Source organism: Elaeis guineensis, chromosome 1 (assembly GCF_000442705.2).
Source record: "Elaeis guineensis isolate ETL-2024a chromosome 1, EG11, whole genome shotgun sequence".
NCBI lineage: Eukaryota > Viridiplantae > Streptophyta > Magnoliopsida > Arecales > Arecaceae > Elaeis > Elaeis guineensis.
In genome coordinates, this window is record NC_025993.2 from 117,553,865 (window position 1) to 117,579,005 (window position 25,141).

Consider the following 25,141-nt stretch of genomic DNA (forward strand, 5'->3'; position numbering starts at 1 on the left):
CTACAAGCATTCAAACAAATAAGGAAAATATTATTAACTATCATCAACCTGTTTAAATATATACATGTTTCTTTAACTTCCCGAGATAATATTATCTCTGAATTCATGCTCTTATTAACAAAAATGAGAATCCATAAGCTGATAAAATGTAAACTCTCCACGCCATTATATGATGCATAAGAATTTGAGAACATTTAACAATTATCTCTTCACCTGATGTCATTGCTCTAGCAATAGGTGCTGTAACTATTTATCAAGGCAAAACTTCAAGATAAGGATTTAGATTATAAGTAAATGATTTGTTGGAAGATGAAAAACCTACGTTACTGGTTACACAATCTAAACAAAAAGAGAAGAAGGGGAAGAACCGAAGAACTTATATAGATGATCCACAAATTATAATAGGTATGGATATGGATATGCGTCAGCAAGAATCATCATCCAAAAGATAAATGTTCAAGATACTTGAATATACAGAAGAACAGTATGAAATAAGAGAGACTAAGGAAACCCCAACAGAGTTAGAGCAAAGTGAAGAAATGGAGATGCAGATAAAGAATAATGTATTCACACATGCATGTGAAATATAAGTGTAATTCTGTAACAAATAATAGAGAAAAGTATAATTATACTAAACAACTCGAATGAAAGTGATGTTCTGCAATTTAGAACATTCAATAGCAAAGTTAGATACCTCAAGCATGGAAGATTTGAATGTTACAGAGGGCTTAATATAAAAGTGGAATGAATGTAACTAAAGATGAAAGCATAAAAGGCAACTTAATTCATTGCAGTACTAGTGTTTGAAGCAGTATGATCCGGTCAAAGAAAGAACAAAGGAAGACTGGAAAGGATGGGCTTGTATATGCATGAAGGAGTCACCAAAAACTAAAGCTGCAGTCCTGAGAATGTGTTTAAATAGGATTTTGCTTTGATTAAGGATTTAGAGGAAAGGGTGTCAAGGATGAATGTTAGATGTTGTTTCTAAGGGCATTGCTATAAGTACAACCACAGGAAGATACTACTCAAGTATCTTCCCAATAAATGCCAACAGCTAAAAAGTGACAACCTTAGTATCCCTTGACACCAAATGCAAGTACATTTATATGGAGATTGCTGCACCAAACCCTTACATGGACTTGGATATTGTATCCTAAACAGAGGCTACTAGTCTTCCCAATTAAACAGGGAAATTTTTATGGATCAATATACAACCCAGCAAGGTTTGACAATATTTTACAACCACCTCACAACCTAAAGCCCACCCTCTGGGACTTGGGGCTGAAATACTGGCCAAGCTAAGTTTTGGCAAGATTTGGGACTTGCTGAAGAATTTAAGAGCTACTGGTGGCAAGGGAAACCTAACAAGTGATTAGGAAATCTGAGCTCATGGAACTAAGGAACAAGCCATCTCAAGTCCTCCAATCTTGGAAAGAGCAATGCAAGAAGAAAGAACACATTGAACTGAATATTGCATACTCCTTAGAGCGCAGATTATGATTTAAGAAAATGACATATAGAAACTATAAATAACAAAAAGGGACCTGAAATCTGTAAATATCAAGCCTATTCCACATATTATAAAGCAAAATCTTTCCACTGACATCTCCTCCATATCTTTCAAGGCAGAAAAATTTTTACTTCCATGCATACTAGAGGATTTGACAAATGTGATAGACTCGACTCATTTGAAGGCATTGTTGTTTTGGGATGCGTGCTGTCATTGGCAGAAAAATCAATATTATACTTTCCTAGTTCATAAGGATTCCATATTTTGAGTACATTCAAAAGTCTGATTAAAATAAGTTATGGATCTTGCCAAGGAATGTTTACCAAAGCTGGAAATTTTCTACTTGCAGTTTATTTTAATTGTGAACCTCGACTCAGTTTTTCTGTCAGTAAATAAGGAAGAAAATTGTGCTGATACCAAGTAGGTGATCAGATGTAAGAAACTTCAATTTTTAGCTACTGCAACAATGCATCCATCTTTGCTATTACTTTATCATAATGCTTGTCATATCACAATCTCCATGTGGTTATTGCAACATACTTCGATCCAAACCTCTGTTTGTTGAGCCTCCTTGGCATTCTCGATATCATGGATGAGTAATGAAATTCCACATTCGTAATTTATAAAGTTGATGTTAACATTGTAGTCTTCCAAAACATCATCATACAACAGTTGGCAATACAATATCCATGAGAAGTTATGAATTTAAAACTGATGAACTTTTCTCAGAAATAATTGCACACCATAGCCTATCGAAGCCATATTTACTACTAGAAAATTTTAAAGTGAACTGTGCTTAACAAGTTAGAATCTAATGTAAAATTGACCCATAGCACTAGTATAACTGACTCATGAGTAACAAGCCTAATCCTAATTCGCTGATATCAGCAGAAAGCAGATTAATAGACTTATTTCCACAAGAAGGCACTAATCTATTATATGTATTAATTTCGTGCATATAGCTTCATAAATCATTGAAAGTTTCCACAAACTACGAAAAAGATACAACTGCAACTTTTTACGAATGCAGATGTGAGAATCATGGATACCTTACGTAGTGCAACGAGGCTAAACAGCCCAAGAAACTCACAAAAACATGAAACCAATCATCCATCCAAGAAGGATTTTTAATATCCTCTGCCCTGTTACCAGGATAATCAACTCCAATAAGTTCATATGTTTTCCGATCCATTGATAGCATGTAGGATCCAAGCCCCTGTCAAAAAGGCATGTTATGTAATACAATGGTGCGAAAAAATGAATAAAATCAACACAAGATGATTTTCAGTTTATCAATTGGATAAATAATTCATGTTACAAGCTTAAGCATCTAGTAGATAACATTTCCAGGTCATTTCAAAATGAATTGTTAGAATCAGTTGAACCTTAAAGAGAGATTTAGAGCAACAGCCAGAACAATAAAGTGGACATAAGCGGACCTCAACACAGAAGAAGTCTAAATCAAACAGAAGATTTATTAATAGCAAAAAAACAATTACAAAAGTTCTTTGAAAGCAAAAAAGGATGCGAATGCCTGTTTGTTAATAGAAACAAACAAATGCAACGAATATGAACATTGGATAAGAAGAAAGAAAATTAACCTACAATTCTGGAACTGCACATTTTGTTTTAAGTATTTTTCCTACAACTATGTTTAACAGGCTGAAGTGCTAGCGTTAAATTACAATAATAAACCAATGCTGTCAAAAAATTAAAGAATAAATATTGTCTATATCTCAGAAAATGTAGTTGCCCATATTAGTATGATATACGTATTGGTTAGTGATAAACAGTTGCGTACCGTAACCCATAAACACAATCTAAGTGCATAGCAAAAGCCATGGCCAACTCCCATTAAGAATTTCCGTTTAGTAGATAGACATATCCTCGGCACTCTGATTTCAAGAAAAATAACATTCAGAAATCTTGAGTACAAGCAAAATAAAACAAAGACAAGGACTCATCAATTCGTAACCAAAAGAGAGATGTCAAACAGGTAAATTCAAAGTTAAAATTTTAATAAGTGGCAAGGCTGTCATGTCTACAACCCCTGTTAAGGTCAAACAATTCTACTAAATTAAGTCATCCTCACAGGGAAAGTAACTTTTTCTACTCTTATCCCATTATACCAGTCCATTCATTAACTATGTTCTATTTTCAGCTTTGACATCAAATAACCAAAATCGTGAAGCACACGCATACACACACTGAGAGAGCCAAATGAAACAAAATCTAAACAACAAAAGTAGGAAAGAAAGGAACAGACAAACATCATGCGAGAGAGTTCAAAAAACTTAGCATCATCAAAGATAAAATTCTCCATATACATACCACAAACAAGGCTTTAAGTATAAATGCACATTGCCAATTCCTGACATATATAAAACAATTTTTCACAAGCTACAAATGACCACTAGATACTTTCCATCCTTTTGAGTCAAGTTGACAAACATAATTGCAACCAACAAGCATTCAAGACCCGCCAGCCACTCATAAGTAGAAGGAAAAAAGGGAGGCTAAAAAAAAAAAAAAGTAATCTCCATCATATTCCCAAGCCATACAATTGAATTCCACCATAAAAACGCAAAATCTAAATCTTTCACTAAAATTCTTAATACAAAAAAGTTCAATGTAAAACAACAGAAACAAATTTGACCATGATGACCACTTCTTTTTGATTTATCCGAAAAAGAAAACTCTGTCCATATCCTACAAATCTAGAAGGCAAATTGTAGCAATAACAACATAAAATCCAATACCCCCACCAGAATTCTTACACTATCTAATTATAACTCTAGAAACAATAGACATGACCAAATATCCATCTTTCTTGTTAAAAAAGCAGTCTTTCCCCACATTCCCCAAAATTATACAATCAGATTGAACCATTAAAACGTCAAATCAAACAACCAACCAAAATCAAAAAATAAAAATAAAAATAAAAAATATCGTTATGAACGCAAGCGAAAGAAATCAGGCTACCTACCACTGAATGCCAAGCCATAGCAAGCAACGACGCAGGTCTGGATCACAGTATTCTCCTGCGGGGTAAATGGCTTCGTCCACAGCCCCATCCCCTTGAGAAAACCCGTCCAACTCTTAATGAAGAAAAACCCCAGAAGCCCAGCAGCCACATTAAGGGATGGAATCACCCCACCGTGAGATTAAGCTTATGCGTTATAATACAAAACAGCGTCCCCAGAAGCCCGCTCACCACCAGACCCCTAATCGTGACCTGATCCCTCACGGTGGGATCTTCTTATCCTCCTCGGAAACCCCGTTCTCCGGCGCCGGCAGCAGCGGCTCCACGATCTCCTCCTCCTTCCCATTCCCGGCGTTGGATTAGGGCTTCTGGGTTATGATTCCTAGGGTTAGGGTTCGGGATCCGGGGTAAATGGCTCGCCTTTTTCTATTCTCCCCTTCAAACAAAGCGAAACAAGGGAAGACAGGAGCGGGGACGATAGATTTTGACGGGGGGCGTTAAAAAAATAGAAGAAACGCAGCCATTGGTGGCTTGTTGCTTCACGTAATTGGCTTTGCGTGATGGCTACTTTGGCTGGAAGTTGGCGTACGGTAGTTGGGGGAGGTGAGCTTACCTTTTGAGTTGTTTCCTTCGTTGTTTTGGAGTCCCTCACGCGATTGGTGTAATTGCGCTAGGGTGGAACTTACGGGAGGTGTTTTTAATGTGTCAGGGAATCGGACAGGGAATTAGAGTGAATCCATGGATTTTTGGTAGGACAGGTGGCATGGGGTAATTGGTTGAATGATTGGCGGAATCTGGAGTTATCATAGATTTTCCCTTTTTTTTTTGTAGAAAGGTATCGTAGATAATTTAGGATCCAAAATGCTTGGTAGGTTGAATCTTATTGGAATTGTAAATATTTTATGATTCCAAATGCTTTAAGTAACTCAAACATATCTCTACTTATCATTTCTCTCTCCCTCTTTAAATTTAGAAATGACAATGGATAGAATTTAGGTCAGATATTATACTACCCATCTTCAAATCCGAACTTAATACTCTATATCCAAACCCTAAAAAAGATACCTATCTCCATATTCAACGGATTCGAAAATATCCACGGATAACCCATTACCCCATATTCAATCCATATCCGTCTTATACCTATCTCATATCCAAAAAAAATAAATAACTAAATAATTTTATATATATTATCAATCAAAATAAAATTATCAATTCAATATAGAATAAAATTTATAAGTACAAATTTATAGAAATCAAATATAGAAATAGAATTACAATTCAACATAGAACATATAAAAAATTAAAATAATTTTATACATATTATCAATCAAAAAGAATTATAAATATATATATTCGGATATGTTTTTAGGTATTATTCATACTCGTAGGTTTGGGTCAGATTCAGATTTGGATTAAAAATAGCACTATCCGTATCCTATCCATATCCGTGCTACAGTTTTCGAATTTTATCCAAACTCGAACTCAAATTCGATCAAACTCTATTTTTCGAGTTTGATCGGATTTGGATAGAATGCATACCCATCGGATCGGATCGATTTTATCATCTTTATTTGAATTTTATGCTCATGGATCTGGAGATCATGCAGATATTTTAAGATAAAAAAAAAACTAAAGTAATGCAAAAAACATTACTCAAAAAGCCATTCAGCTGGGGTGGCGTCTTCTCATTGCTACTTTGCATTGTTATAGTTGAAATCTCTGCAGGACAAGGAGACCCCAGAATTCATATCTTATTTTTATTGAATAAAAAAAAAACTAAAGGCTACCTATTGACAGTTGGAGATTTTACAAACCATGTCCCCACCAATTCCTGACTATCAAAACAGCAATGATCTAAGCACTAATTTATCCTAATACCAACACTCAAAAACTGTATAAAATAACTAAGAGTTTCAAACTTTTTGATTCTCATAATGATCCTTATTAGATTTCTTATTTAGACATATAAATCACACTAAACTTCTATTAGAAAATCCTAGCTTGTACGTATGTATATGTATGTGTATGTATGTATATATAACATAGAAATTTATTATGAATGAAGTATAGTTGTGGATAGAGTTTTCATGTGTAACGGCACATCTAACTTGCTTCAAAGATATGTTAGGATTTGATGTCTCGAGATTCGATTTACATTGAGCCCACAACAAGATCCGCGATGACGAATGGAGTCTAACGAGCCTAAGATCACCTCAAACAGAGTTCGGATGAAAAAGATACGCTCGATTAAAGTTGGCACAAAATTCGGAGTGATGGAGGACTGGCGGAGCGACGATGGTGCAGCCGCATGCGGCAGCATGCACCCCAGGTGTGGCAGCGTGAGGCAGCTTGCGGCTCGAGCATGTAGAGCCCGGCCCAGCATGCGAAGCGCATCCCAGTCTCGAGCGCTCGCACAGGGAGCGGCCCAGGCTCAGGCACACGAAAGCGGGTGTGGCCCACGCCCACACACACGTGCGAGCTCAGTTCCCTAATATCCCAGTCCATGGTGGACTAGGCGGTCCATGGCGGGGTGTGTGGACTGCATGGACGTTTCCCAGAGGTTTCTTGCGGTCCATCGTGGACCGAGCGCGTTTCACTTCCCATTTCTCACGGTCTATGCCTTATTCTGTGGACTACGTCGCGATCGAACGGCCCTGAGAGCTACCGGTCACGATCCGACGGTTCTGGATGGTTGTTGGAGTGCTGTGGGATACTATTTCCTACTATTTTACGATTTTAAGGCTATAAAAGCCTATTTACGAAATAGAGACCTGAGAGGTGGTTGGCGCTGCTTTGATCAGCAAAAAACCCGAGAACAAAGACCCGAGGCATTAAGAAGAGCAAGAGCAAGGCTTCTGAACAGTGGACAGTGGTCGCTTCAAAGGTTCAGAAGAGTCTTCCTAAAGAGAGAGCTTTTGTAAGGAAGAACTTTCTATGAGGAAAAGATTGGGTGTACGAGGGTTGAGGGTGTAATCTCCTCTTGTAATATTTCTCTTTTTTCATAGTGAAGTTTGCATGCCCCACGGAGGCGAGTCCTTTTTTAGCTGATCCACGTATCTGATTGTTTCTATTTTATTTCTTCTTTCTTTTTGCTGTGATGCGCGGTATCGAAAAGGTCCTGGAAGGTGGTGTCCTGGCTAGACATCCACCAACAACTGGTATCGGAGTGAGGCTACCAAGACACAGATTGCAACAGTGGTGAGCAAGATTGAAGATGGAGAAGACATGATTAATCAAGATGGAGATCAACAAGTTTGATGGAAAGAGCAATTTCTCCTTGTGGCAGGCAAGGGTGAAGGATGTGCTCATCCAGCAAGGGTTGATCGATGCTCTCTTATGCGAGAAGAAGCCGACGACCATGGAGGTGTAGGATTGGAGACAGCTATCGATGCAGGCGGTGAGTACCATATGCATGTACCTAGTAGATGAGGTGGTGATCCATGTGCTTAGGAGACTTCTCCGATGGTGTTGTGGTCAAAGCTCGAGGAGTTGTACATGACGAAATCTCTCACTAACACTCTCTTCTTTTGGAGGTAGTTTTACCAATTACAGATGACTGAGGAACAGAGCATGTAGGAGCATCTCAGCCATTTTCAGAAGATCCTCACCGACCTCCTCAGCATTGACGAAAATATTGAGGAGAAGATGAGGATGCTGGTCTTGCTAACATCGCTCTTCTTTTCATATGAGTCCTTAGTGACTGCTCTTTTAATGGGGAAGAGCATCATCAAGATGGATGGGGTCACCGCGATAATTCTTCAGAACGAGGTTCTCAAGAGGAAGAACCCAACTTCGAGCCTAAGTGGTAGCAGCTCAGCTTTGGTGGTTTCTGGAGGAGCAGAAGGTCGTAGACGGAGCGACCGGAGATTGCGACGAGGGCGGTCCAAGTCCAGGATGAGGGACTTGAGCAAGACCAGATGTTACCAGTGTGATGAATTGAGGCATCTAGCCAAAGATTACTCTCAACTCAGGGATCGGATGATGGCTACTGTAGCGACGGCCAGTAACGATTCAGAGGGTGATGTCCTGGAGATATCTGATGAGGTATATACTTTTTTTTAGTAGTAAATTTTAGATTCTGCATGCACCTATCATGTATATTGCAGAGAGGAGCAGTTTGATTTTCTAGGGAATACTGAGAGTACTATTTATCTGTCGGATGGATCAAACTGTGCGATCAGAGGCATTGGGACGGTCAGCTGGAGGATACATGATGGTGCAGTGAAAAGATTGGGGGAGGTCCAATATATATCCGATTTCAGACGGAATCTTATCTCACTGAGTAGACTGGATTCGAGAGACTACAGGATGGTAGCTAGTGGAGGAATCCTGAAGGTGCTACGTGGCGATAGGGTTGTTCTGGAAGGAAAGAAGAAGATGAGAGGACATTACTACTTGGTGGGGAGCCCAGTGAGAGGTAAAGCTTCGAAAGCCAGGAGGAACCCAAAGCGAGGTAGAGCTCCAGGTGAAGGTGGATCGAGCACGAGATGCGAGACTCAGAAGGATAAAAGGCGATATCGTAAGGTGAGATTCCTATTATTGTAAGATGATACCCCGAACAGATCTCAAGTCAGGAAGAACATAGCATACGATGGAGTTGGGATTGAGCGACCTAGCTCGACTCTCATATTTGTCCATCCATGATTAACAGGTGATTACCTCAGGATATGGGGGCAAGGAGATTGACAAGTTTTCAGAGTTAGGAGGAGGTCGAATATCGAGTCGAGATGGAGATTATTAAGATTTGATACCTCGAGATTCAGTCTATATTGAGCCCACAGTAAAATTCACGACGATGAATGGAGTCCAATAAGCCCAATATCACCTCAAATGAAATTTGGATGAAGGAGATACGCTCGATTAAAGTTGGCATGAAATTCGAAGTGATGGAGGACTGACGGTGGGCTGGTAGAGCGGTGGTGGTGCGGTCGTGCGCCACCGCTGCTCAGCGCGTGGCCCAGGCACGGCAGTGCATGGCCCGTGCACGCAGAGCCCAGCCCAATGCACAGAGCGCGTCCCAGGCCCAGCGCTCGTGCCGGGGCACAGCCCAGGGGCAGGCGCAGCCCAGGCCCAGGTGCGCAAGTGCGGGCGCGGGCACAACTCAGGCCCATGTGCATGCGTGCACGAGCTCAGTTCCCTGATATCCCAATCTATGGTGGATCGGGCGGTCCATGGCCAGGCATGTAGACCGCATGGATGTTTCCTAGGTGTTTCTCGTTGTCCATCATGGATCGGGCATGTTTCACTTCTCATTTCTCATGGTCTATGCCTTATTCCATGAACCACGTTGTGATCGGATGACCCTGGGAGCTGTCGGTCACGATCCAACGATTCTGGATGGTTTTTGGGGTGCTATGGGATACTGTTTCTTACTGTTTTACGATTTTAAGGCTATAAAAGCCTATTCACGGAATAGAGACCTGAGAGGTGGTTGGCGCTGCTTTGATCTACGAAGAACCTGAGAACAGAGATGCGAGGCGTCAAGAGAAGCAGGAGCAGGACTTCTGGACAGCGGACAGTGGTCGCTTCAGGGGTTCAGGAGGTCTTCCTAGAGAGAGAGCTTTTATGAGAGAGAACTTCTTGTGAGAGAAAGATTGGGTGTACGAGAATTAAGAGTGTGATCTTCTCTTATAATATTTCTCTTTTCTCATAGTGAAGTTTGCATACCCCGTAGAGACGAGTCCTTTTTTGGCTGATCCACGTATTTGATTGTTTCTATTTTATTTCTTTTTGCTTCCTGCTGCGACGTGCGGTATCGAAAAGATCCTGGGAGGTGGTGTCCTAGCCAGACACTCACCAACAAGATAGACCTACAATTCTACCGAAAAAGAAAAAAAGATAAACCTACTATCTAGAATAGAAATATTTTTATATTTGATTAGAGAGATAAGTACAAGAAATGAAGTAGATTTAATAATATTAGGCATTGAGAAATGAAGTGCATTTAATATAAATTGATTTTGAGATATTCTAAATTTTATAATGAAGATAAAATTATTTTTTTTCCAATTTTCTAGATGTTTATAGAGTGGACAAGGATAAAAAGGTGGTGTTTGCTACTGTGCTTCTTTATAGTATTTTATTTTAAAGGACATTTAAAACCTTATCCTTCCATCATTTTTTGTATTTTATTATTTTTAAATTCTCCTTCTTGTTCGTAGCTTCTCCTTGTCGTTGCCCGCCTCCCCACCATCATACAATGCCCTCTTCCTACTCCTCCTTCGCCCACCTCTCCATCACCTACCTCCTGCCCCTTTCCTCTTTGACCTATTTCTCCATCGCTCTGGCCCACCGTTACATGCTGCCCCCTTCCTCCTCTTCCGTCCACTACTCTACCACTCAAGCCCGCCCCTTATCTCCCTATCGCTGCACGTCGCCCCCTTCCTCCTCTTCCACCCACCTCTCAACTGCTCATCTTTCTATCACCGCATGTCGTTCCCTTCCTCCTCCACTCTCGACATAGACCCAAGCTCCCCTACCTCCTCTTCCTCTTCTACGATGGTCACCACACCCCAACCCCCATCCCTCAAAACCCCCTCCCTCCTCCCTCTCCTCTTCCGCTATCCTGCTCCTCCTCCACCCTCAACACAACCCCCCCCCCCCCCCACCAACTCCTCCTTGGGCCTTCCCCAACTCCGCCACCCATCCTCATGGAGAAATTGCAATTTGGGAGAGGAGAGCTAAGGTGAAGGCTTTTGATAATATATATATATATATATATATATATATATATATATATATATATATATATATATATATATATATATATATATATATATATATATATATATAATTTAATTACAGGACTTGCAATCTATTTCAATGTTCAAACAATCATGATCTTTAACATATTTATCATACCAACCATACATATTGGTGCTCTAACTGGTAGAGAAATCCAAATCATCCATCTTTAATCCGACTGTCAAAAATAGATCAATCATAAACCATCATTTGGAGCACTATAGCAAAATTCTAAAAAGATTGTTGAAGAAAATAAAGCACACTTATTCTGTCCCCCTTTTGATGTTTAGCAAGGATATTCCTTCATTTAGGGATATCCCAACTTATCCCGGATCTAAACGCACTTAAATGATAGATTCCATCTCCATCCCCCCACACCAATCACCTTTTGATATATGGTAAGTATTTTTTTTGGCTGAACTACTTGGTAAGAACATTTTGCTAGGATCTATATGTTAAATGGATTCTAATTATACCTCCTATCAATGGTATACTTCTCTAGGATACAATCTGCCGGTCTTCCGACTGGTATGTATTGCAAGATTTGTTGATGAGGTAACCATACAATTATAAAACTCAAACTAGAGAGAGACTTGGATAATTCTGGAAGCCAGCTTGAGCCTAGCAGTCAACTGCCCATGCCGCCCAAGGAACAGCATATGAAATGATAATGATGAGAGGTCTAGCTTTCAGATATGAAATGCGCCATTCTTCTTCTATTCTCAAGAAAACAAAAGCAATTGGCTTGAGCTGGGTTTGGGATCCAACATTTGACCACTTAGTCATATCCATCAATAATGTTAAACTCATACAAGTGCATGAATAATTAAAGATCCTATATAAAAATCCAAGCATTTAGATGAATATGCCTAAGATTTCTTAACCTATCCGATGTAGCATTATTATTCCTCAACACCCCCTCTCACAATAAGCCCAAGGAATGGAACCTAAAATGAGAGGTGACAGATTAATAAGTAAAAACATGGAGGCTTCGGTAGGCATGAAAGATTGGTGGGCTCTGATACTAAGTTTAAGATCCCAGCATTTAGATGGATGAGTCTAAAAGTTTTTAAACTCCACAAGAGTCCTTAACTTATCTAATGTGGGGCTACTATTCTTCAACATGGATTTGCTCACCTAGGACCTAACATATATCCCTAGGATTGAAGGATTTATATGGACCCTTCACTATCATACCAAATTTGATGAGCATCAAGGTAATTTGGACCTTCTTTGTTTGGAACCTATATTGTCATGGAGGATAGCAAAGCAAGACTCTTATACCAATAAGATGTTAAAGATGAGTAGCGATCTTTCCCTTTTGCAATGTGAACAAATTTCACTCTTTTACTTGTTAAATATGCGACTTACTTGAGTTCAGTTGGCTACTTTCCAAGTCAAAAATTGATCAGCAAATTGTCTATTCCTAGCCTTAGTAGCCTAATTCGATCAGACAAGAACCCTAACAATCCAAACTCCAACTCAGTTGAATTTTTAATTTTTCCACCCAAGGACAATTTGAGCTGCTAAGTTGAATCAGATCAAGATAGTTTGTTCGTCATTAGGATCTCCAATACGAGTCCACACTAATCTGAGCCCAGGCCAATTACAAAAACATGGTTTCACAAAAGCTCAGAAGATTTTGTGGCCTAAACCCAACCTTGCATTTATATTTGACTGTCAATTTCCAGTCCATGCTTCACCATATAAACTAAGCAGTCGCCTAGCAAAAGTAAAATATGATTTGAGAGGCTCAAGTTCAAGTAGCTTCATTTGCAACCCAACCATAAGGCTATTGATGTGAAAGAAGGGGACCTGGACACAGCCTTACTAGTTTTTTAATGCACTATAGTAACCACTTGGAAATGGTTGCCATCTGTTCCACTGCTGGCCTTAGGTTCAACAGAAAATATTAAGCGTTCGTTGATTGGGGTGCGTTAAATTATGAGATAATTTAATAATTTATAAAAATTATTTATTTAAAAAATAATTATAAAAAAATAATTTTTATAATATTTGATTGGTAGAAAAATTACTTTAGAAAATGATACTGAAAAAAAATTACTACATTTGATTGAAGGTAATCTTATATATAAATGTAATGAAATTTATAAATATATCTTTCAACATAAAATAAATTTTAATACTAAAATGATATTATCATCTCCAATTAATTTTTATATAATGACTATAATCATATACTTTTACATATATCATCTCCATCTTAATTTTTTTGTAAAAGCTTTTTATTGAATGAATTTGGAAAGATATCAGAAGAAATTCAGTGATTACATATATAGCTTTATTGGGATATTTTTGTCAAGTATGGATTACCATCACTCAAAAATTTATCAAATACTAACTCCTCATAATATTTGTTTTACCTTTTATCTCCAAAATAAATAAGAGGGTCTATCGATTTTTTTACCATCTCTCACTTCTATTTTTTCATACCAAACATAATAATTTGATGTGAGATTTATTTTTCCATGCCAGATTATCCACAATCAAATGGATCCTAAGATTTTTCATCTCGATTAAGATCACAGCCTAGTTACTTATTTGTCATTAAGAGACACTTAATGAGATGGTATATTATATAAATTTCAACCAAATGTAAGTGTAAGTTATACAGCATAACAACACACCATCTTTTTAATTTGGGAAGAGAACAATGCACAAACCATGCATCACTTCATGTCTTTGACGCACTATTGATTTCATATACTCCAATGACCCGCATGCCCGAATTCTTTCGTAGCATCAAAACCAAAAAGAAAAATTCAAGTTGCGACCAAGGCTGATTCACATGACGGCACCAACATATTGCATTTGTTTCTTTAGGTACTCCAGTCCAGGTTTGATGCTCAAATATATTAACCCCTCAAACAATTCTATATAAGTTGGCTTAAATTAATCTTGCACCCCAAGAGAGCTTCAATTACTCACCACTTATCTTGTGTAGAGCTAGTTTTGTTAAGAAGAAGCCGACAGAGATCTCCTAAAAGTCCCAACCTCTAATCTTGTGATCTTCATATTTGTCCAAAGTATCTCTTTAGATTATCATTTCCTGCTCTTTTTTCCTTCCATGCAACTTCCTTCCCCTCTCCCAGGCACAGGTACATAGAACTACTGAGATCTAGAGGATCTTTTTAGGGGAAATCTTCTTCCGAAAGTTCAACTACATAATATAAGATTTGTTATATTATATGAGGCGTGTTCAGATTTTTCTGAGTTGATTGGTGTCTCCCCTTACTCAATGCTTGTGTTGGGGAGAGGTTTTGAGTTCAACACAAGAAAATTGCAGTCCAATCATATTTCTTAGATTGTTTCCTTTCAGAATAGAAGGCAAAAACATAAGCAAAAAATATTAGCTCCCTTGATCTCTAGTTGGAGCATATACTTAATTTAATTCCAATCAAATAGGTTTACTGATTACTAAAAGCCTGCTTGGATAACCCAGTAGGACTAGGCTGAATTTTCTACTAGATTTACAAATTAGGCTGTCCAATTTAGCATGGATCTATCAATCAGCACATCTCCAACCAAATCCTATGAAAAGAATATAAAAAATCTCCATAGATCTTTCTCTTCCTAGCTACAACTCAATAGGCTCATGAGCTAGGATCTAGGCTAAGATTTGGGCAATGCCCTTAGAAGATGTGCGCTGGATAAGTCAATAAGTTTGATTTTTATAGGATTTTCAGCTCAATTTTATAGGAATACCCAAACAGGTCGAGAGTTCTATTAACAAATACACCGACTCTATCATACAGCATGAGACACATGTTCACCTCATGACCACACTCTTTTTATGGCCTTTTCCCTATCATGCACAATAAAAATCCTTAGACCTTTAACTAACTAATAAATTTCCCACACATTGAAATTAGCAATGAGCTCTCCCCTTTGTTGGTACACCTTGGGATTCCTCCAGAAAGCATAGATCCAAATCTTCCCTAGCAAGTTATGTTGTGTAGTTTCAATCAGGGCCACTGATTTCAAATGGGAAAGGCACATATGGTGCATCCTCTTTTTATGTGATGTCTGATGTTGACCTGAATGCTGAATGGCCTACCGAATAATTGAGTCCAAAAGGCAGCAGATACCACGTTTCCTTGTACCGTTTGTACATGAAACCAACAGGTTGGACATGGACCCAATTTATCCCCATGTTTCCTTAGTCCTTAAGGTTTGGGTTTTGGAACATCTGAGGGAATTTATTCTGGCCAAGTGTCCAACTATATTCCCTTCCTTTTCTTAATTTGGAGAGTATGAAATGGCACCACTGCCTGCAATCTAACCATTTTGCTACTATAGATATAGCTATTAAATAAACTTTATAGGGATCGATGAGATGTTGTAAGAAAAAGTTATATAGCAGTACAATTATTACATGGATTTAAAGACAAGAACTCCACCAAATAATAAACTTTTATGCCAAATAAGATTTAGATTTATTAGTATTTCCCTTCTCTTTTTCTCTTTTTTGTTCTACTGTGTTTTGATTGTATATGTTTTCAATGCTTCCATGATGCAGAGCTTGAGACTTAATTGATGTCTCTATCAGCAGCCCCTCCTTCCTTCCCAACTTTGGCACCAAATTAAGGAAGGTGAGATGTGCTTTCCGCAAAGGTGAGAATTTTTCTTTAGACAGTTGGCTGGTAAACCATTAAAATATAGCTGAATGGTCTTTCTTGAGAGGAAGGTATTGTCACATTTTTATTTATAAGATTTCGCTTCAAAAAAGTACCTATCATTGTCCCAATCATATTTACTAGAAAAAGGGAAGGTAACTTTGGGAGCATGGATTCACGTACTAGTTTACCTTCAAGCAACAATAATTCAATCATTAACATAGTGACTCAACAAGAGAAGCCCACAATAAGTTTACCGTTACATTCAAATTAAGTACATGGTCTTGTCATTATGGAGACCCAACATTAGACCATGCAATCAATGTGTCATATATTACATGTTAATTTACTTTCTTCAAAAGATAACACTACTAGCATCACTAATTTAAAAAATTGAAGCAAACACCTTTATCCTTCCACCTAGAGTAACCTCCTTTGTACTAGATAATAAGGCCGCTCTTTAGCTGAGCTTAGGTGCATGTGGACGGTGCTCAAGGTGCAAAGTGCCCTTCCAAAAGCCCATCGTGGCCTTTGACTAATGCTCATTCCTGTGTGCCACAATGCAAAACCTAGGCCTTGTCTTGTCAAAGAAATCTCTCCACTCAAATCTCATTTTATGTGATATTTAAAGTGCCAGAAATATGAGGCCTGCATCAACCAAAAATTAACCATTCTAATCTCCCAATACAAATCTTCATGCAAGGCATAACAACTGAGGAATTTTGAGAACAAATTGACAACATCCTAGGCTTGGGCTATAATTGGTTTGGAAACATGGCTTCGTGCCATGAGCCAAGGAGCCTAAATGATCTATCCCACAGCTAATTTAGGGTCATTTTGGGTGCTGTTGCAATGAACCTTCCCAACACCCACTAGCTCCCTTTACCACCATCACCCTGGTAAATAACTATGCGTAGAAAGCACAGTGTGGGTGGGTAGCAAAAGCCAAAGTAGGCAACAATCACCACCCATGGCTTTTCTATAGAACTTTCACATGCTTAAGAGAGCCAAATAATTAGAGGACTAAAGCTAGCATCCGCGGAATCCCACCAAAAGAGACCCCAGCCTTTATCTTCTCTATATAACTCTCCTTGGATTGCTCTTTGTTCTGTCGGATGTGGATCCTTCCCCTGGCTACCTCTTTCTACTTCTCACAACCCTCTCTCTCTCTCTCCCTCTCCAACTTCCACCCCACTTCCCCACTGCTATTTTCCTTTCTCCAATCCCCTTGGCACTATGGACCCAATTAAGATAGAGAAGCTCCAAGCCATGAAGAGATACAGGAGGAAGCAATTCCTCCCTACCTTTATCCAATCCTGTCTCACAGTTGTAATGCTGGTCTATTCCTCTCAAGTACACATTGGCTTCCTACAATGTTCTCCTCCATGAGGAAGTTCTTCTTGGTGTATCTTCCAAACATTGGTGCCATCATGTTCAGGCCCAAGTGCTTGTTCATAGTCTCCAACATCATCATCATCTTCCTCGTCGGTGAGTCGAAGCTCTCCAAGTCCCCTCCGATGCCCGACATATATGAAGAGTATGTGGCAAGAAGCAAGGTATTCAAAGGCTATCTAGTGGTGAAGTTAAGGTGGTGGAAAGTGCGAAGGAGGAGATTGTGAAGGAAGAGAGTGTGAGGGAGGAGAGTGTGAGGGACTCTTCAATTGAAGAGACAAAGGAGGAAGATGAAGAAGTGGAGGAAAGGGAGAAAAGTGGTGGAGTTGAGGAGGAGGAGGTGGTGGTGGTGGAGACGGAGACAGAGTGTGAGGAATTGGATGAAGAGGAAGAGACTGGCTTGCCTGCGGAGGAATTGAACAGAAGGGTTGAGGACTTTATTGCAAGGTTCAACATGCAAAGGAGGCTTGAAGCAAGAATGCTTGTTTGTTGTGGGTGAGGAAGGGAGGAAGAGTGGCATAACATTAGTGGTTCAAGGATAGAGAACTTGGTGTAATAAATCCAGCCACATTTAACAGGCAACCCCGATCTTGTGAAATCATTTGTAGATATTGAGCTCTTTGTTGACTGCAAGCCAGATGAGATAAGAAGATCGGGGGTTCCCTTGTTCTTCTCTTGTTTGTAAAGTTTGTTCAACAAAAAGAAATGGATCCACCAAAAAATAATGGGTGGGCATAGGATCGCCATTTTCTTTTCTTTTTTTTTTGGGGGGGTTACGCAGAAGGTATTTTTATTTAGCTGATGGGATCACTGTCTTTTTTTCATTCCTCTTTTTCTTCTGAGGAGAATGAGAATGGTGTCATCAATTAATTATTCCTCCCTTATGAATTAGCCTAGAGTATGGCTTATAAAATTTTTGTCGGTAATAATGAAATATGCTGGCAAGAAAACAAGAAACTAATTACCGAACATTTTATAAATAGTGGGATCATATCCATCCATATCACATATACAATAACAGTCAGATACCTGACTATAAATTTATTTCATTTTAAAATATTTTTTATTATCTTAAGATGTAATATGATCGGATAAGAAATATTCAGAGTATACTTCATCAAACAGTAAACTAGCCAGGGCCCTTGGTTTATGAAAGTGACCCAATCAATAATTGAGTCAGAAAGATTGGGTTCTGTTGTATTGGATATTATTCAAGTTTTAGGTTGCTTAACACTGAACCTATTGGCAGACCTAGCTATAAAGCATAGGCTAAAAATAGGCCCGGCTAGCATGGTTTAGGTTGGCTTTAATTTTGGCTCAAGGCTATTAAGGTAGAGATGCGATCTAAAAATAGAGTCCTATTAAATTTTAGATCATGCTTGATTCGATACTTCACTCATCTTGACTTTATCCGATGTCCATGCTTAATAAGACCCCTTTCTAGCAAGATCTATCCTCTCCACTCTCTCCCTCCCGATCTCTCTCCCCTCCCCTCCATCTTTTTCACCCTCTCTCACCTCCTTATCTCTCGCTCCCCTCTCCCCATCTCTCCTCTCTCTCTCCATCTGCCTCTCCTAATGTCTCCCACTTTCTTATCTCTCTCTTCCCACTCTCTCCATAATCTCGCTTCGCCTCTCTCATTTTGCATTTGAGGCCAACTAAGACAGATCTTGACTGGTCCAATCAAGCCTTTGGCCAGCTCGAATTCAAGCTTAAGTCAGGCTCGAGCTAGAATTGTGAAAGAAATTTCGAGCCTTGACTTCGCTTAAAGTCCAAAATTCTTTTATGCCAAGCTAGACATATATATTATTTTATAATATTATATTTACTTTATTATATTATATATACATTTGCATACATGCATGCATATATATATGATATGTATTTATACATATACATATATACATATATATACATATACATACATATATATATATATATAGAGAGAGAGATGGACTTGGCTACAGTCGAGTGGATGTCCATTCAGATTCGGTTAGAACTAGATTGAATAATAAAGATCTCAAATCAATGATCTGAGCTATTAGATGTGATCTATTATCTCTAAATTACTAATACAAAAAAATATATAATTTAGAAATACTAGCTTGTGCATCAAATGATCCAAAGATACATATACTTTTAATTTTATGTTAACTATCCAATTTTTGACTACTTAATGCATAGGCTAGAGTTTCTAAATCATATAATTTTTAGTATATAAGTAATTTAGAGTTAGTGTATTATATCCAATAGTTTGGATTATTGATAGAAGATCGTCATCATTCAATCTACATATAATATATTTGAATGGAGATCTATTCAAGTGTAGCCAAGTCCAACTCTCTCTATACACAAACACAAATAATCTAATCTTTGGATTTCATAAAGTTCATCTCAATTGTCGAAAGATTTTCCTTTGTTATCTACACTTGATCCTTCTTGGGTTTTGATCTAATTAAAATCATCTTAGCAATCCAAAACCTTTCTTCTAATATCTAACCTTCATCGCTAAAGTTTCTTGATTGAATTTGAGAATTTACAGAGTCCCATTAATTCTAGTTCTGTAGAGTCCCATTAAATCTAGTTCTATCTTAAATATGTCTCCTTGTGGATCTGAATGCAAGACCATCTTTTTCAAAAATCCTTTCAAATCTTATTCCTAAGATTGGACTCTTACAACAAACAACCAAACCTTTCTCATGTTTGGGACTCCAAAACTCTACACAACATCACAGAAAAGGGAAGAGGGGGGGGGGGTGCGGTGACTGTAACCTCGCTTTCTATCTTTCTTGACAAATAGCTAGGGATATGACCTAACCAGGCCACTCTGGGCTTTGATCTCCTATGTTCTCTTTATCCCATAACTTGTAAAGTCTTTATTCTGACCTCTACTAGCAGATGGGAATTCTTATGAATGATAAAATAGGGCCCGTACTGGAAAAACTTTAGGTATAGAAGGCTATGCAAGCTTTTGACTCATGCAGAGGACAAAAATTTGACAAATTAGTATATCCTAAAATAAAGAGAACAGATATCCACTAATAAAGATCAAGTTTCAGCTGACAGTGCTAAAATAGTGATTCCTGCTTGCTTCAGGCTTCTGTAAGTTAATAGATTGCGAAATAAACAATCCAATCTCCTATTTTGGTTAAAGCTAAAAAGCACCAGGTACTATTTTAGCCTCTCTCTTTTTTAATTTTTCAGCATGATCGGTCCTCATTTATTTTGTAATTACATATAAATTTATTCTCTTGGTTGACTTCACCATCAACATGCAATTATTCAGTCAAACTATATGTATATTTTTGATGATTATAAATTGTAAATACTTGGATACCATATTATTAATTTTGTAATCGAGTGGTGGAAATACCCTTGTCTTGCAAAGGAGCTTGATCCATGTTTGTGTTTCTGATTACATTCATATCTAGAAGTGATTCTAACCTTTCAATTTAATTCAGAGAATCATAACTATTGAAATAACCTCTCTCAACTTGAGAAACCTAGTTCCAACAAGACTCCAACAAGTAAATTTTGAATAAAATGGAAATCATCATCTCATTTTTAAACTAAATTGAGAGAGTACAATCAACACGATCTGTTTCCAATTGGATGGAAGACTAGGAGTGTTTTTTGCTTCCAAACTCAATTTGATCATTTTTCAAGCACACTCTATTGGATTCCTAATCACCAATGGCCAAATCAACCCCTATCCATTTTATTTCTACCTCGACACATGGAAGTACTGTTGGAATTCAGATGCGCATGACTTTAGATAGATCTAACAAGAGGGGCGTTAACTCCTCTTTTATAGAAACAAAGAAAGGGGGCACCCAAACTTCTTTTGGGCATACAACTCTTTATAGCGTCAACCTTTGATGCGTCAAAGCCTTATGGCATTAGGAATCCAAGTGGTTTAGGGATTCAAGGGGTTTAACACATGGGCTAGCATATCTACTTAAAATCTCTTAAGATTTCACATAAATCCAAATTCAATTAGGTCCTCCAAGGCCTAATCTCAAGCCCTTGATTAACTTTCTTTTGTGCATGATCATTGGATTCCGTATTCTAGCAAGTAGTAGGCCCAAGCTCATATATACCTAACTTAATTAGAACTCTTCTAATCCATCAGACCCAAAACATATTAAGTCCATATGTTAAAATTAATAAGAACTCTTCTAAACTAATTGTTGAATTAAATTCTTTAATTCATAAAATTATAAGTCAAGATTGATATCTAGCAATACATCATGACTATCCAAAAGATGTAAATTTTTGTGAAATAACCAAAACATCCTTCCGTAAAAATTACTATACAATTCAATCCATCGATCCACAACTTCTTATCTTTTGATAATGAACGAGATAGAAGCACCTTAGAATGTGCTTGGATTTTGATAAACCTTAGTTTCTGTGTCTAGCAATAATCCCAGTGTTGTCACAATAAAGTGCATAAGATGTTTAATATCTGAAACCACACCCAACTCAGTGATGAATTTATTCATTAGGTAGTTTTCTTAACAGCTTCATTTACAGCAATGTACTCCAGCTCAGTAATTGAGTCAGCTATAATCTGCTGTTTCAACTCTTCCAACTTATTGCTCCTCCATATAGAATAAAATTATCTCTAGTCCTTTTCAAGTACTTGAGAATATTTTTCATAATTTTCTAATAATTTTCTTCTAGATCCATTTAAATCTACTTGTTATGCCCAAACATAAGCCACATCAGTCCTGGTACATTATCGATCCCACAGTCGAAGGATAAGAGATTGTACTCATTCTCTTTCTTTCTTCATATATCTTAGGAGACATCATCTTAGAGAGATGTATGCCATGACCCATGGGTAAGTAGCCTCTCTTACATCCATCTATGTTGAATCTCTTCAATACTAGATCTATGTACCTAGATTATGACAAACCTAGTATCCTCTTAAATCTATCTCTATAGATCTTTGTACCAAATATATATGATACTTCACCTTAGTCTTTCATGAAAATTTTTATGATGGCTAAGTCTAGATCGATTGTAACATGAGATATCATTCTTAATAAATAATAATCATCTACATATAAAATTAAAAAGACAATGACACTCCCACTTATCTCCTTATATACACACGGTTCATCCATATTTTTGATAAAGCCAAAAATGATTTGATTATCTCATCAAAAGTAGATTTGCAACTTCTCGATGCTTGCTTTAATCTATAAATAAATTTTTTTAGCTTGCATACATGATTTACCCTCCCACTAGAGATAAATATTGACTCATGATATACAGTTATAGCAAAAAAATTCGAATGGACTTAAGCATCGCTACTGGCAAAAAGCTCTCTTCATAGTCAACACTTTATCATTGTTTAAAACCTTTTACTACTAGTCTAGTCTTACAGGTTTCTACTCGGCATCAGCTCCAATCTTCTTCTTGAAGATCCGTTTGCAACCTATTGGGTCACATTCTGAGGTGTATCAACTAAAGTTCCTACTTGATGGGTATGCATGGAGTCCATCTCCATTTCATGGCCTCAAGCCATCTATCATAGTTACTACTATGACTGCTTCCAAATAGATCACGGGCTCAATGATATATGGCTCGTCATTCTCAATTACAAATCTACATCTAAATGGTACATTACTATTCTATTTGATCTTCGAAGAGGAGGTGTGTATTGTGTTTGTCTATCAATGGACACATCTGATCGAAGATCAATTTATAGACTCGTCATAAGTTGTTGAAGGATAATTTGCGGTCTTAAGCTTCTCAAGGTTCAATTATCCGACTACTATTTTCTTTTTGGATGAACTCTATTTCCATCTGCATTAATAGATTTGCTCTGATCTGTAATCCATCAAAGGCCACCATACTTGACCCTCTGCACTCTCATTGCTATTCTTGAAGACAACTTTTGCTTTCCTCCTGGATAGAGATGGCAGAGAATTAATACCATTAGTGCATAAGAAATTAATAATGTTAATGCATAAAATAGAGAAGCTACTCTTGGAAAACACGGATTTAAGCTAGCAAAGGACTCAATCTCATTTCACTTTTGCATAATGTTTACATATCTCATTGATAAAAAGTACTTTGTATGATGCATGCATATATACAACATATATACATACAAATACCAATGCAAATAGCTGCAATTTATGGTCCATCGTATCTGACTTCTGCATATGACTAGCCTCCAAATCGGACTTGGAATATTTAATCATTAAAGGATCTACCACACAATGCAAATTGCTACAATTTATGGTCTATTGTATTTGACTCCTGCGATATGACAGCCTCACAATCGAACTCGAAAGATTTAATCATTAAATGAACTACAAAGTCATCGACCAAGAAAACTATTGATCCATGAAAAGAACAACTAAAGCGCATTTGGTTACATTTTTTGATTTTTGATTTCTAAAAAATATTTTTTTATTTTTTTTATTTTTACTATAGAATAAAAAAAAAAATAAAAAATATGTTTGGTAATTAGTTGTTATAAAGCAAAAAGGCAAAACAAAATTTACTACTGTTATCAGACTCATGAGCTCTAAGAAATCCCACCACCTGCCCATATTCCATAAACCAAATCTCTCTCAAGCATTTCATCAAACAATTGATGAGCTATATCAATTCCAATCCCATTGCTTTCAGATGCAACACCTGCAAACATAAATTCTAAGTCACCAGATTATTATCTCCATCTCTCATCTGATCAAAAAGCTCTTTTGCCACATCTATTCTTCCACTCTTAACATACCCATCGACCATCGAGTTCTAGGAAACCGAATCTCTATGTTGAATCTTATCAAACAACTGACAAGCAAGCTAATGAAGCCACATCTAGAATAAAAATCGATAAGAGAGTTCTGAAGGTAAAGGTTCAAAAGAGCTCAGTCTTGCGGATGAACGAGTACATCTAGGAGCCCTCTCTAAGGAGAGAGGCCCAGAAGCAGGCCTTGAGGGTAAGAGAGAAGAGAACTCATCAGCAAGGATGCCAGCGGTGAGCATGAGAGCACAAGTGAGGACGGCCTGATTAGGGTCATGGGAGAAGGACTTGATGAGGGCATTGCAGAGGAAGAGTTCGATGGGGATAGGAAGGGAGAAGAAGAGGTGATAGGTGAGGAGGTGGGAGCCAGGTGATGGGAGAAGGAGAGGTGGATGACAACACCGACGGCAAGGGAGGTAGGGTCAAAGCTAGGGAAGAGGAGGTGATGGTGGCCCAGGATCGAGGTTAGCAATAGGGGAGGAGGGATCGAAGCTAGGGAAGAGGGGGGGGAAGGAGCCAATCGACGGCACTCGCCGACCAGACAGGCAGAGAGCCAAAGGGAGGGAGAGGGAGAGGTGGCGAGTGTCTGAGCGAGTCGGGATAAGTCAAAAAGAAGCAAAAGTAAATTTTAAAAAGTAAAAAAAATTATTTTTTATAAAAAATAATTATTTTTTATTTTTTTATTTTTAATTTTTGCCTTTTGTGGTGTTACCCAATATTATTTTTTAATTTTTATTTTTCAAAAATCAAAAAGTAAAAAAAATATATTTTTTTAGTGGTTAACTAAACGCACCTAAGTTTTCGAAAGTCATTTTTATAATAGTGCAAAAAAACATAACAAAGACATCCATTTAGAATTGCAAGAAACCTCCCCTTTTTTTCATGGAATATTGTAGATTCACATGATTAGAGTTCTTAGGATGCATACAAGGCTCTAAAAACTAGATCAAAATTAACTCCTGACCGACTGAGTTTGTAAATCAGAACAATCCAAATTATTAGAAAATAAAAAATCGCCAGCCAAATCCAATGTGAAAATTGGTTACTGGCGAAATAACTAGTGTGAAAATCAGTGATGGCCGAGTAGCAGGCAAGGCCCAAGTGTT

At 37.8% G+C, this 25,141-nt stretch overlaps 1 non-coding gene across 1 annotated transcript; it reads left to right on the forward strand.

Annotated features, from left to right (window-relative positions):
* Positions 1 to 16,999: 16,999 nt before the first annotated feature.
* On the forward strand, positions 17,000 to 18,182 carry LOC105038798 (uncharacterized). The gene has a single exon (XR_012137928.1). It is a non-coding gene; the product is annotated as an uncharacterized protein (transcript).
* The last annotated feature ends 6,959 nt before the right edge of the window (positions 18,183 to 25,141 follow it).